General features: G+C 40.2%; 2 non-coding genes across 2 annotated transcripts; one reads left to right on the forward strand and one right to left on the reverse strand.

Moving 5' to 3' along the window:
- Positions 1-1,295: 1,295 nt before the first annotated feature.
- On the forward strand, positions 1,296-1,402 carry LOC141658025 (small nucleolar RNA R71). Its single transcript, XR_012548936.1, has one exon. It is a non-coding gene; the product is annotated as a small nucleolar RNA R71 (small nucleolar RNA).
- A 3,706-nt stretch (positions 1,403-5,108) lies between these two features.
- LOC141658016 (small nucleolar RNA R71) lies at positions 5,109-5,215 on the reverse strand. Its single transcript, XR_012548927.1, has one exon. It is a non-coding gene; the product is annotated as a small nucleolar RNA R71 (small nucleolar RNA).
- Positions 5,216-11,802: the final 6,587 nt, after the last annotated feature.

Genomic DNA, 11,802 nt, shown 5'->3' on the forward strand with positions numbered 1-11,802 from the left:
CGGTATTGAGAAGCTTCCCGGATCCTTTAACTTTGGAGGTGAACTCCCTTGAAGTATTGCACTACTCACCTTAGTGAAGGCGATAGTCTCAAGCTTCCGGATCGACTTCTTCTTTGTGAGGATATCTTTCATGTATTTCGCATAGGCCGGCACGTGATTGATTAATTCCGTGAAAGGAATTGAGACTTCCAAATTCTTCACAATTTCCAAGTTGATCATCAAATTTGGGCTTGGCTTGACGACTTGGAAAAGGGAGTCTAATCACAATGGGCTCCTTCTCCTTGGCCTTGTCTTCATTTTTCTTTGAACTTTCTTCTTTTGACGATTCTCCATCTTTGGAGTTTTGCACAATTTCTTCCTTTTCACTAGCTTCCACAAATTCATCCTCAACTTGCTTCTTCGGTGCTTCATACCTTGTACCACTTCTCAAGTGAATGGCACTAACCGTTTCATGTCTAGGGGGATTACTTTGAGGTGGTAATTGCCCCTTTTGTCTTTGTGAGCTTGAAGATGCTAGTTGAGTCAATTGTGTTTCCAACATCTTGGTGTGAGCTAGAATGTTGTTGATGGTGGTTTCCTTTGCTTGGCTATCTTTTTGCATTTGAGTGAAAAATTCTTGTTGATTCTTTTGCATTTGGAGGACCGCTTTTTGGACATCAAAACCTTGGTCATTTTGGTGATTGTATGGATTTTGATTTTGGTAACCTTGGTTTTGATTGTAAAAGGGTCTTTGATTTTGGTTTCTCATGGGTGGTGGAGTGTATGTTGTTTGAGGGTTTTGAACATTTTGGCTTTTGTATGAGAGATTTGGATGGAATTTGGTGTTTTCATTGTAAAAGTTGGAATAAGGGGTGCCACTCTTGTATGCTTGGAAAGCATTCACTTGTTCATTTGTTCCCCTACATTCACCTTGGTCATGTCCCAAAGTTCCACAATTCTCACATATCCCACTTGGGATTGATGAGGATGCCGTCATGGCATTAACATGATGCTTTGATGATTTTGAGTTTTCCTCAAGTCTAGCCATAGCTTGTTCAAACTTCAAGTTGATTGTGTCAATGTGAGCACTAAGTTGAGCACCCAATTGAGTAACGGAGTCCACTTCATGCTTTCCTCCTCTAGTAGCCTTGCGAGGTCTACTATATTGTGAGTTATGGACCGCCATTTCCTCAATCTTGTTCCATGTTTGATTGTCATCAACTTCGGTGAACATTCCATTTGATCCCATATTGAGAATGTTCCTAGAATCTTCATATAAACCATTCCAAAATTGTTGCACCAAAAACCATTCGCTAAGTCCATGGTGAGGACATGAGCGACAAATTCCCTTGAACCGCTCCCAAGCTTCATACAAAGACTCTTCATCCCTTTGCTTAAAACCCGTAATTTGAGCTCTTAGCATGTTAGTCTTTTCCGGTGGGTAGAATTTTTTGTAGAAAGCTAGAGCTAACTTCTTCCAAGAATCTATTCCAAGGGTGGCCTTATCAAGGCCCTTCAACCATTGCTTCGCGGTGCCGATTAAGGAAAAAGGAAATAAGACCCATCTAATTTGGTCTTGAGTCACGCCCGTTTGAGAGATAGCATCACAATAGTCGCAAAAGGTTTCCATATGAGAATGAGGGTCCTCACTAGGCATCCCCCCGAATTGGCTCCTCTCAACTAATTGGATGAAGGCGGACTTGGCAATAAAATTTCCGGTTAGATGTTGCGGTGTAGGAGTACCATTTGGTAGATTCTCCTCGGTGGGGGTACGGAGTGTGACGAGAATTTAGGCATTGTAGGTGGATTTTGTGGGGTATTGTGTAATGGGTTTTCTTCTCCTTCTATTGCGAAAGGATTGACAAACTCACTAGTGGGTTGAACAACTTCACTAATACATCTTAAATTCCTCCTAACAAGTCTCCTATTGTTCGTCAAAGTTCTTTCGATTTCACGGTCAAAAGGTAACAAATCACCTTGTAACCTTCTAGACATGCAAAATATCAAACAACTCGAAAACAATTAGAACAAACCTTGAGGAGTTTTACTTCCTCAAGGCGAAGAAAGACACAACTAATAACAATAAAAAGAAATCTAAATCAAACAAACACCGTCCCCGGCAACGGCGCCATTTTTTATGCGATCCCGCTAAGTGTTCACAAATTAAGATGTGGTCGTTGGGTCACGGTCGAATCAAAACACAATTTATAGCTTCACAAACAACTCTACAATTAGTAAAGAGGCAAGTAAAGATCGGATCCCAAGGGACGGGTATTGAAATGAGATTTCTATTGCAACTAGTGGTGTCTAAGGAGTGTCACAAATTGGGTTGATGTAGAAGGTCACTAAACTAAAATAGCAATGAAAATAAACAAGCAAGATGAATTAAAGGGGTGTAAACAATTGACTAAAGGCATTAGGGTGTCATGGGATCATAGGGGAATCATGGGATATGATCATACAAACATGTTCTCAAATTATAAGCAAAGCAATTATTGTTGTGATGGATTGAGTTGGGTTATATCTTACAATCCTAGGATAGTTTGGGTCCGGGCCGAATCGATTAGATTGTACAACACCTACAAGTCGACTTAATCTTCCTACTCAACAACATGCATGGTCTAATGAGACTCGAGTTGGGTTATGTCTTACAAGTCTCATTGAAAAGTGATGTGACCATAATTGGCGCATATTTAGCCCCCGAATTACCCTTATTTCCATGCTTTTTAGTGCTTATTTGGGTCATTTCTTATCTTTAGTTCTTTGTTTTGCATATTCTTTAAGATTTTGATCCCTTGGTAGGAAAGGAGTAAGAATCTTGCATTTTCGTGGCAAAACAAGACTAAATTGATCAAATTCAATGACCAAGCATCAAGGAGAGACAAGATTAGAAGGCCTTTGTACATATCATAGTAGAAGAGCAATGTTGAGAAAGGATCCTTGAGTCCCCAAGGAAATCCCCAAGAAATTTATGAAAAAAGGGAAGAAAAAGAAGAAGTATCACGCTGATCGATCAATCCGAGCGGATTGTCGACAATCCGCCGTCCCGCCTATCCACAATCCGAGCGTCCCAGCTGGAATCCGCTCGGATTCCCCCTCAACAATCCGCCCGGATTCCCCAGAATCCGCTCGGATTCCATCGCCCAAATCCGGCCGTCCCGACCCTAATCCGCCCGGATTCCTTCACAGCACGGGTTGTCTTCTTCAAGCTACGAAAAGAGAAGCCCTTCTCTCCAAAAATACCGGCTTCTCCTTGCTCTACTTAAAAAGTGTAATTACTAGTTTAGCCCTTAGTTAACCCTAATGCATCCTCCCTAATTTTCACTATAAATACCCCATTAGTCTAATTAGAGGAGCATGTTCTTCTTATCAATAATTAGTGTAGTTAATATCAATCAAATCTCTCTTCAATATTGTAATCAAGTATTAATCAAGTTTTAATCCAAGTTTTAGTTCTTTAATCTCTCTTTTGTTCATCCTTTATTTTGGGTAATTGAAGATTATTTGGGTTATTATTGGGAGATTGACAACCTCTCAATCTAGCATTCAAGTACTTCTATTATTCTTGCTTTATCATTGGAATCATTAGTAGGTATAATCTCTTAATCCCTTTTTAATTATTGTTAATTACTTTCATTTATTCATCATGTTTCATATTGTTGGTATGATTGACAACCTTGCTAGCATGATCAACATGATAATGAGTGAGTAGTCTCTTAGCTAGGGTTAATGGGTGATTAGGGAAACCAACATGGGGAATGATTCATGCTTAAATTAATATGCTTTCATATCTTATTTGCTTGCTTGTTTTGATCTCAACTCATGCACATGTTATATTTGATGAAATGCTAAGCCTATGAATCCTTGCATTTACTATCATCTCCTATCTTTTCAATGAGACTTGTAAGACATAACCCAACTCGAGTCTCATTAGACCATGCATGTTGTTGAGTAGGGAAGATTAAGTCGACTTGTAGGTGTTGTACAATCTAATCGATTCGGCTCCGGACCCAAACTTTCCTAGGATTGTAAGATATAACCCAACTCAATCCATCACAACAATAATTGCTTGCTTATAATTTGAGAACATGTTTGTATGATCATATCCCATGATTCCCCTATGATCCCATGACACCCTAGTGCCTTTAATCAATTGTTTACACCCCTTTTTATTCATCTTGCTTGTTTATTTTCATTGTTATTCTAGTTTAGTAACCTTATACATCAACCCAATTTGTGACACCCCTTAGACACCACTAGTTACAATAGAAATCTCATTTCAACTCCCGTCCCTTGGGATCCGACCTTTACTTGCCTCTTTACTAATTGTAGAGTTGCTTGTTAAGCTATAAATTGTGTTTTGATTCGACCGTGACCAACGACCACATCTATTTATTTGTGAATACTAAACGGACCGATCAAAAATGGCGCCGTTGCCGGGGACGGTGTTTGTTTGATTTAGATTTCCTTTTTGTTATTAGTTGTGTCTTTCTTCGCCTTGAGGAAGTAAAAATCATCAAGGTTTGTTCTAATTGTTTTTGAGTTGTTTGATATTTTGCATGTCTAGAAGGTTACAAAGTGATTTGTTACCTTTTGACCGTGAAATCGAAAGAACCTTGACAAACAATAGGAGACTTGTTAGGAGGAATTTGAGAGGTGTTGGTGAAGTTGTTCAACCCACTAGTGAGTTTCTCAATCCTTTCGCAATAGAAGGAGAAGAAAACCCATTACACAATACCCTACAAAATCCACCTACAATGCCAAAATTCTCGTCACACTCCGTACCCACCGAGGAGAATCTACCAAATGGTACTCCTACACCGCAACATCTCACTGGAAATTTTATTGCCAAGTCCGCCTTCATCCAACTAGTTGAGAGGAGCCAATTCGGGGGAATGCCTAGTGAGGACCCTCATTCTCATATGGAAACCTTTTGCGATTATTGTGATGTTATCTCTCAAACGGGCGTGACTCAAGACCAAATTAGATGGGTCTTATTTCCTTTTTCCTTAATCGGCACCGCAAAGCAATGGTTGAAGGGCCTTGATAAGGCCACCCTTTGAATAGATTCTTGGAATAAGTTGGCTCTAGCTTTCTACAAAAAATTCTACCCACCGGAAAAGACCAACATGCTAAGAGCTCAAATTACGGGTTTTAAGCAAAGGGATGAAGAGTCTTTGTATGAAGCTTGGGAGCGGTTCAAGGGAATTTGTTGCTCATGTCCTCACCATGGACTTAGCTAATGGTTTTTGGTGCAACAATTTTGGAATGGTTTATATGAAGATTCTAGGAACATTCTCAATATGGGATCAAACGGAATGTTCACCGAAGTTGATGACAATCAAACATGGAATAAGATTGAGGAAATGGCGGTCCATAATTCACAATATAGTAGACCTCGCAAGGCTACTAGAGGAGGAAAGCATGAAGTGGACTCCGTTACTCAATTGGGTGCTCAACTTAGTGCTCACATTGACACAATCAACTTGAAGTTTGAACAAGCTATGGCTAGACTTGGGGAAAACTCAAAATCATCGAAGCATCATGTCAATGCCATGACGGCATCCTCATCAATCCCAAGTGGGATATGTGAGAATTGTGGAACTTTGGGTCATGACCCAAGTGAGTGTAGGGGAACAACCGAACAAGTTAATGCTTTCCAAGCTTACAAAAGTGGTACCCCTTATTCAAATTTTTACAATGAAAACACCAAGTTCCATCCAAATCTCTCATACAAAAGCCAAAATGTTCAAAACCCTCAAACAACATACACTCCACCACCCATGAGAAACCAAAATCAAAGACCCTTTTACAATCAAAACCAAGGTTACCAAAATCAAAATCCATACAATCACCAAAATGACCAAGGTTTTGATGTCCAAAAAGCGGTCCTCCAAATGCAAAAGAATCAACAAGAATTTTTCACCCAAATGCAAAAAGATAGCCAAGCAAAAGAAACCACCATCAACAACATTCTAGCTCACACCAAGATGTTGGAAACACAATTAACTCAACTAGCATCTTCAAGCTCACAAAGACAAAAGGGGCAATTACCACCTCAAAGTAATCCCCCAAGGCATGAAACGTTAGTGCCATTCACTTGAGAAGTGGTACAAGGTATGAAGCACCGAAGAAGCAAGTTGAGGAAGAAGTTGTGGAAGCTAGTGAAAAGAAAGAAATTGTGCAAAACTCCAAAGATGGAGAATCATCAAAAGAAGAAAGTTCAAAGAAAAATGAAGACAAGGCCAAAGAGAAGGAGCCCATTGTGATTAGACTTCCTTTTCCAAGTCGTCAAGCCAAACCCAATTTGGATGATCAACTTGGAAAGTTCATGGAAATTGTGAAGAATTTAGAAGTCTCAATTCCTTTCACGGAATTAATCAACCACGTTCCGGCCTATGCAAAGTACATGAAAGATATCCTCACAAAGAAGAAGTCGATCCGCAAACTTGAGACTATCGCCTTCACTAAGGTGAGTAGTGCAATACTTCAAGGGAGTTCACCTCCAAAGTTAAAGGATCCGGAAGCTTCTCAATACCGTGTACCATTGGCGACACGACGATCAACAAAGCCTTATGTGATCTAGGGGCTAGTGTGAGTGTCATGCCGTACTCGGTGAGTAAAAGGTTGGGAATGGGAGAGCTTAAATGCACCAACATCACACTCCAAATGGCCGATAGATCGACGAAGACACCATTAGGGATATGGGAAGATGTCCCCGTGCGAAATGGGAAGTTTTTCATCCCGGTGGACTTTGTCATTGTTGATATGGAGGAAGATTCCAACATTCCAATCATCCTAGGAAGACCTTTCCTACACACCGCCGGTGCGGTGATTGATGTGAAACATGGAGAGCTCACTCTAGAAGTGGGAGATGAAAGCATAACTTTTAATCTTGACAAGACCATGAGAGCTCCTCGTTTGCATGAGCCATGTTTCATGATTGATCACTATAGCCGAAAAGATGAAAGGAAGAAATCGGAACTCCAATGGAGGAAGAAAATTGAAGATGCTCCATTCAAAGAGCAAGTGAATTGTGACAAGGAGAGCTTGCAAAGCTCATCAAAATCAATCAAGGAAGAAGAGGATGGCCTCATTGGCCAAGAGAAGAAATTGGGAGAGTCGTCTCCATCTAAGCAAGAGATTTTCAATGATCAACTCAATGAAGTTTGTGGTCTTTGGGACGACGAGTTTGAAGGGATTTTTAATCCCTACATTGGGCATGCCATCGATCATGATCAACAACAAGGGCCACGGTCTATTGAGGACCTCTACCATAATAATGAACAAGCTTTTGATTACTTCTTCAAGGTGTTGAGCAACATCAACAACACCTTGAACATGCCCCCTTGACATCTCATCAAGAATGAGAGTTTGGTGGAGTCCTCCCTAAACCACCACTTGTAAATATTTCTAACTCCCTAACTTATATTTCAATTCTTGTACTGCATTTTTGTAATTTTTGGATTTCTATTTACTTTGATCAAAATAATTGTCATGTAAGAGAGAAGTGAGGGAGGGACTAACGATTTCAATTGATGTGTAGTGCTTTACCTTAGTGTGGGGATGGAATTGTCTAGGCTATCCATGCCTTAGTAGTGCCCCCACAATGAAGAACACAAGCCTTGAAAGAAAGAATGGAGGAATGAAAAAGGGAATGCGCTGTGCACGGATGGAACTGAATCCGTGTACACAGGAAGAATCCGAGCGGATTCCAGAGAATCCGCCCGTCTTACGCAATCCGAGCGTCCTGCAGAAAAGACGCCCGTCTTGAACTGAGCTGAAATTTGAAATTTTCCTGACTGTTAAAGAATCCGAGCGGATTCCAAAAAATCCGCCCGTCTTGAAGAATCCGGCCGTCTTGTAAAAAGACGCCCGTCTTTGCAAACCGAGGAAAACAAGCAAAAATCTGGATCAAATCCGTCCGTCTTTGAAGAAATCCGCCCGTCCCGTGTTCAGCAAATCCGAGCGGATTGTACCAAATCCGCCCGTCTTTAGGCGAGCTTTTGCAAAGATTGAAGAAGCAGAATCCGCACGGATTGTGCCTAATCCGCACGGATTGCTCCTGCAGCTTTGAAAATTTCGGCCTCTTTATAACCCCTCCCACCTTCATTCATTCATAAACACTACCCACAACATCAAAACCCTCATCCTCTCCATCATAAAAACAAAAACCCTCAACAACATTCAACAAAAACAAATCAAACCACCCTTCCAACAACAATTTAATCACTCCTTCTTCAACAAAAATCAAAACCAAGAACAAAATCTTCAACCTTTGAGTCGATTTTTGTTTTCATAAAGGCAAAGCCTTTCACCTTCAAATCGATTTGGGCATCCTACATATTGAAGATTTTTCATTCCTTTCTTGGTTAAGCTCATCAATGGCAAAGACTAAGGGTGCAACAAAGGCAACAAAGGCACCAAAGGCTAAGGCACTCTCACAAAGGCAAAAGGCTCTTCAAACAAAGAAAGCTTTGGCTATGGTGGTGGCAACACCAAACTTGGAAGTGCAACAACAACAACAACCTTCTATGGGACCATCAACATCCTCTACTCCGGTAATTAATCAACTTTTGCATTATCCGGAGGTAACTTTTATTTCCGATACCCATAGAAATACCTTTGTCAAGTTTGCTATGAAATCTATTCAATCCACCAAATTCATATGTAAAGATGCCTTGGAAAAATTGGGTGTTCTTGAACAAACAAAAGCCTTTTTCAAAGCCATGGGGTTTGAGAAATTGTTTGAAACAAAGGAATTGACATACCCCTCCCTTGTCTTGGAATTTTTAAGTTCTTTGAAAGTCACCAAAGTTGAGAATAGGGAAAATATCGAGTTTCGTCTAGCTAATGTTAGTAGACGCATTACCTTTAAGGAATTGGGTGAAATTTTGGGTCTTAGTGATGAAGAAAGTTATTTCAAGAGTTATGGAAAGTATGACCCCGAGCCTCTTTGGGAGGCAATCTCCGGGAAGAAATTTGAGGATTTTCATGCATGTCGTGCTCTTTTGGTCCATCATCCGGGCATAAGAGTATGGCACAAGGTTGTGGGAAATACCATAATTGCTAGTTAAGACACCAATCATTTCACAAGACTCGATTTTATTCTCCTTGAATCGGCTTTGAATATCGGAAGAATTCACACCAAGCCTTATAATTCTTTGAGGCTATTGGTTGATAGATGGCTTAATGTTGATAATGGGAAGAAGGGCACGACCGTTATTGTCAATGGCGGCCTAGTCACGGTCCTAGCTAAGCACTTTGATCCTAATTTCAATAAGGATAAGAAGTACAAAGCAAAGGAAGGTGGCCATCTTATTGATATGCACATTATGATTCACAAGTTCAAGTGGGTTGCCCATAACCCCCTTGACACTAAATATGGATGGCTAACTAGTGAAGCTAGATCGTTCACCTTGCCCTCGAAGATTTGTCGCCTAAGCGTCCACCGGACCAATTATCTACTTCCCCTTTCCGAAGAAGCCGAGTATATCATTCAACAACAAAAGGGTGATCTTGAAACCCCCTCCTCTTCCATTGTCATACCACCTTACCCCTTTGAGTATGAAGAGTTCAAGCCGGAAGGAATTGAAATTGGGAAAGACTATGTGACTCTTCTCATGCAAGCAATGCACAAGCAAGCCCATGAAGATCGGAAAAATGCGTATTTGGCTCAATATCCACCCCTCCTACATCTAGCTAGGTAAGGACTCCTTGATCCATCTTGTCCTTTGCCTAGTTGGGCGGATAGAGAAGTCTTATTTCCGGGTGCATCTAGGGACGTGGTGGGAGATAATGAGGTTGTTGGAAATGATGAAGAAGTTGATGATAATATTGAGGAAGAAGCAATGGAAGGAGAAAGAGATGGTGAAGATGATGATGAGCAAGATGAGGAAGAAAGTGAAGAAGCAAATGACAAGGAAAGTGGCAATGTGACCACTTCTTATGAGGGAAGTGATGATGATAGCATGATGGAAGACTAGCAAGCCTTGGAGACTCCTACACTCCCATGGTTTGTCTATATCTCTTTGTATTTTATTTCATTTTGATCATTGTTGGTTTAGTCCTAGCAACATCAAAGGACTCACACCTCGGTACCATTGAGGTGTTCTTATTGTTCCCATTTGTAAAAATCCAAAATGACAAACTAGTTTCATGCATAGCATAGTGTGTGCATGAACTATACCCATCCTTGGACATTAGCAATAGTGTCTCACTCGGTTTGGGGAAGTTAATACATACACAACGGAGGTAATCTAAATTATCCTCTCCGTCATAACAAAAACCATGCATCATGTAGTGTAGCTTAGTATAGAATTGCATTTAGTATAGAAATCATGCATCATCTTTGCATAATTTCCATCATTTTGGCCATTGAGGACAATGCCCATATTAGTGTGGGGATGGGAATTCTAACATTTAACTCTTATTCAAAAACCCATAAAAATTGAAAATTTTCAAAAATCATAAAAATTGAAAAAATTGAAAACCCAAAAACAAGTTCATTTCCTTTGTATATATTGTGTTGTATATATTGTGTTTGTTTTATCCTTGTTCACATTGATTGACTACGCCACATCCGAGACATGAGGATACCAAGACCGCATGGTATGATCTTTCCAATCTCCTTTTTCCTCTTTATGTTAATGACTATGTGGCTTTATTTTGATTGATGCGGTATAACAATGTGAATTTAGGACTTGCATTTAGTTTATTTGGCATATTAGTTGGTAGAATCATTTGCATTAGGATGTTTATATGTTAGTTGCATCATGGCATGTAGTTTGCATGTTAGAAAAATTTTGCGAAACCGTCTACTTGGGAAGCTTGACAAGTGTATATAGGCCCTAGTAGATGCCTTTTGTTCTTAAGACTTTGCTTGTTAGAATACTTGTAAAACACCCTAGGATGTGTCATGCTAGTATCCTTTGACCCATGGATTAAGGTCGAGTCAAGAGTACCTTGTGGTGTGATAACTCCTTGGCTACCGTTTATTCCAAGGTGACCCTTGAAACCATGCATACATCCATCAACCATGTTCTACCACATTTTTGTCATCAAAGGAATGGGCACAAAAAGAAATCAATTTGAGTTCAATGAAATGAAAAGTGAAAGAAAGTTTGCAAAAATGCATCAAAAGAAAAGAGGAGCAAAAATAGAACTCCTAAGCTTCAAATACAAGGCACCCTCGTTACTAATTGGGGTGACTTTGAAAATATTCAAAAGAAATGCAAAAAGTTGTCAAGTATTGAAATGCCAAAAATCAAAAAGAAATGGCAAAGAAAGTGTTCTCAAATGTCAAATGCCACATGAAATTGGGGGGAAAAACAAAAACTAAGCAAACTCCCAAAATGAAACTCAAATACTATCGATCCCTTTATCCATCATATCCATTTTTGTGCATGGTAGAGAGGGGACGACCCTTCTTCTTGTCTAGGCAAGAGGGGAATTCCGCGATCCTCCCGTGTTTCTAACACCATAGGGAGTCTACTCTTGACAAAAGCATTTAACGATTGAGGACAAAGGCACCCTAGCTTGACACATTTTGGAGGTGATTTATTGGTATCCTTCTAGGCTTAGTAGTTTGAAGAAATTGCATCTATGAAGGATTGTGTACCCTTGAATTGCTTCCCTTGTAGATAATTTCCGCCACTTGATGAGGGAGTGGCTATTCTTTTTGTAGATGCATCCATTATATGTTTTTGTGTGCTTAATGTTTGGATGTGTCGCCATTTTGGCAAGACCCACCTTGCCTTGCAAGAAGGCATCCTACCTCATGGTTGTCTTGTTGTGAGTTGAAGGGGCGGAGTGAGACCCACT

This window comes from Silene latifolia, chromosome 5 (assembly GCF_048544455.1).
Source record: "Silene latifolia isolate original U9 population chromosome 5, ASM4854445v1, whole genome shotgun sequence".
Taxonomy (NCBI): Eukaryota; Viridiplantae; Streptophyta; class Magnoliopsida; order Caryophyllales; family Caryophyllaceae; genus Silene; species Silene latifolia.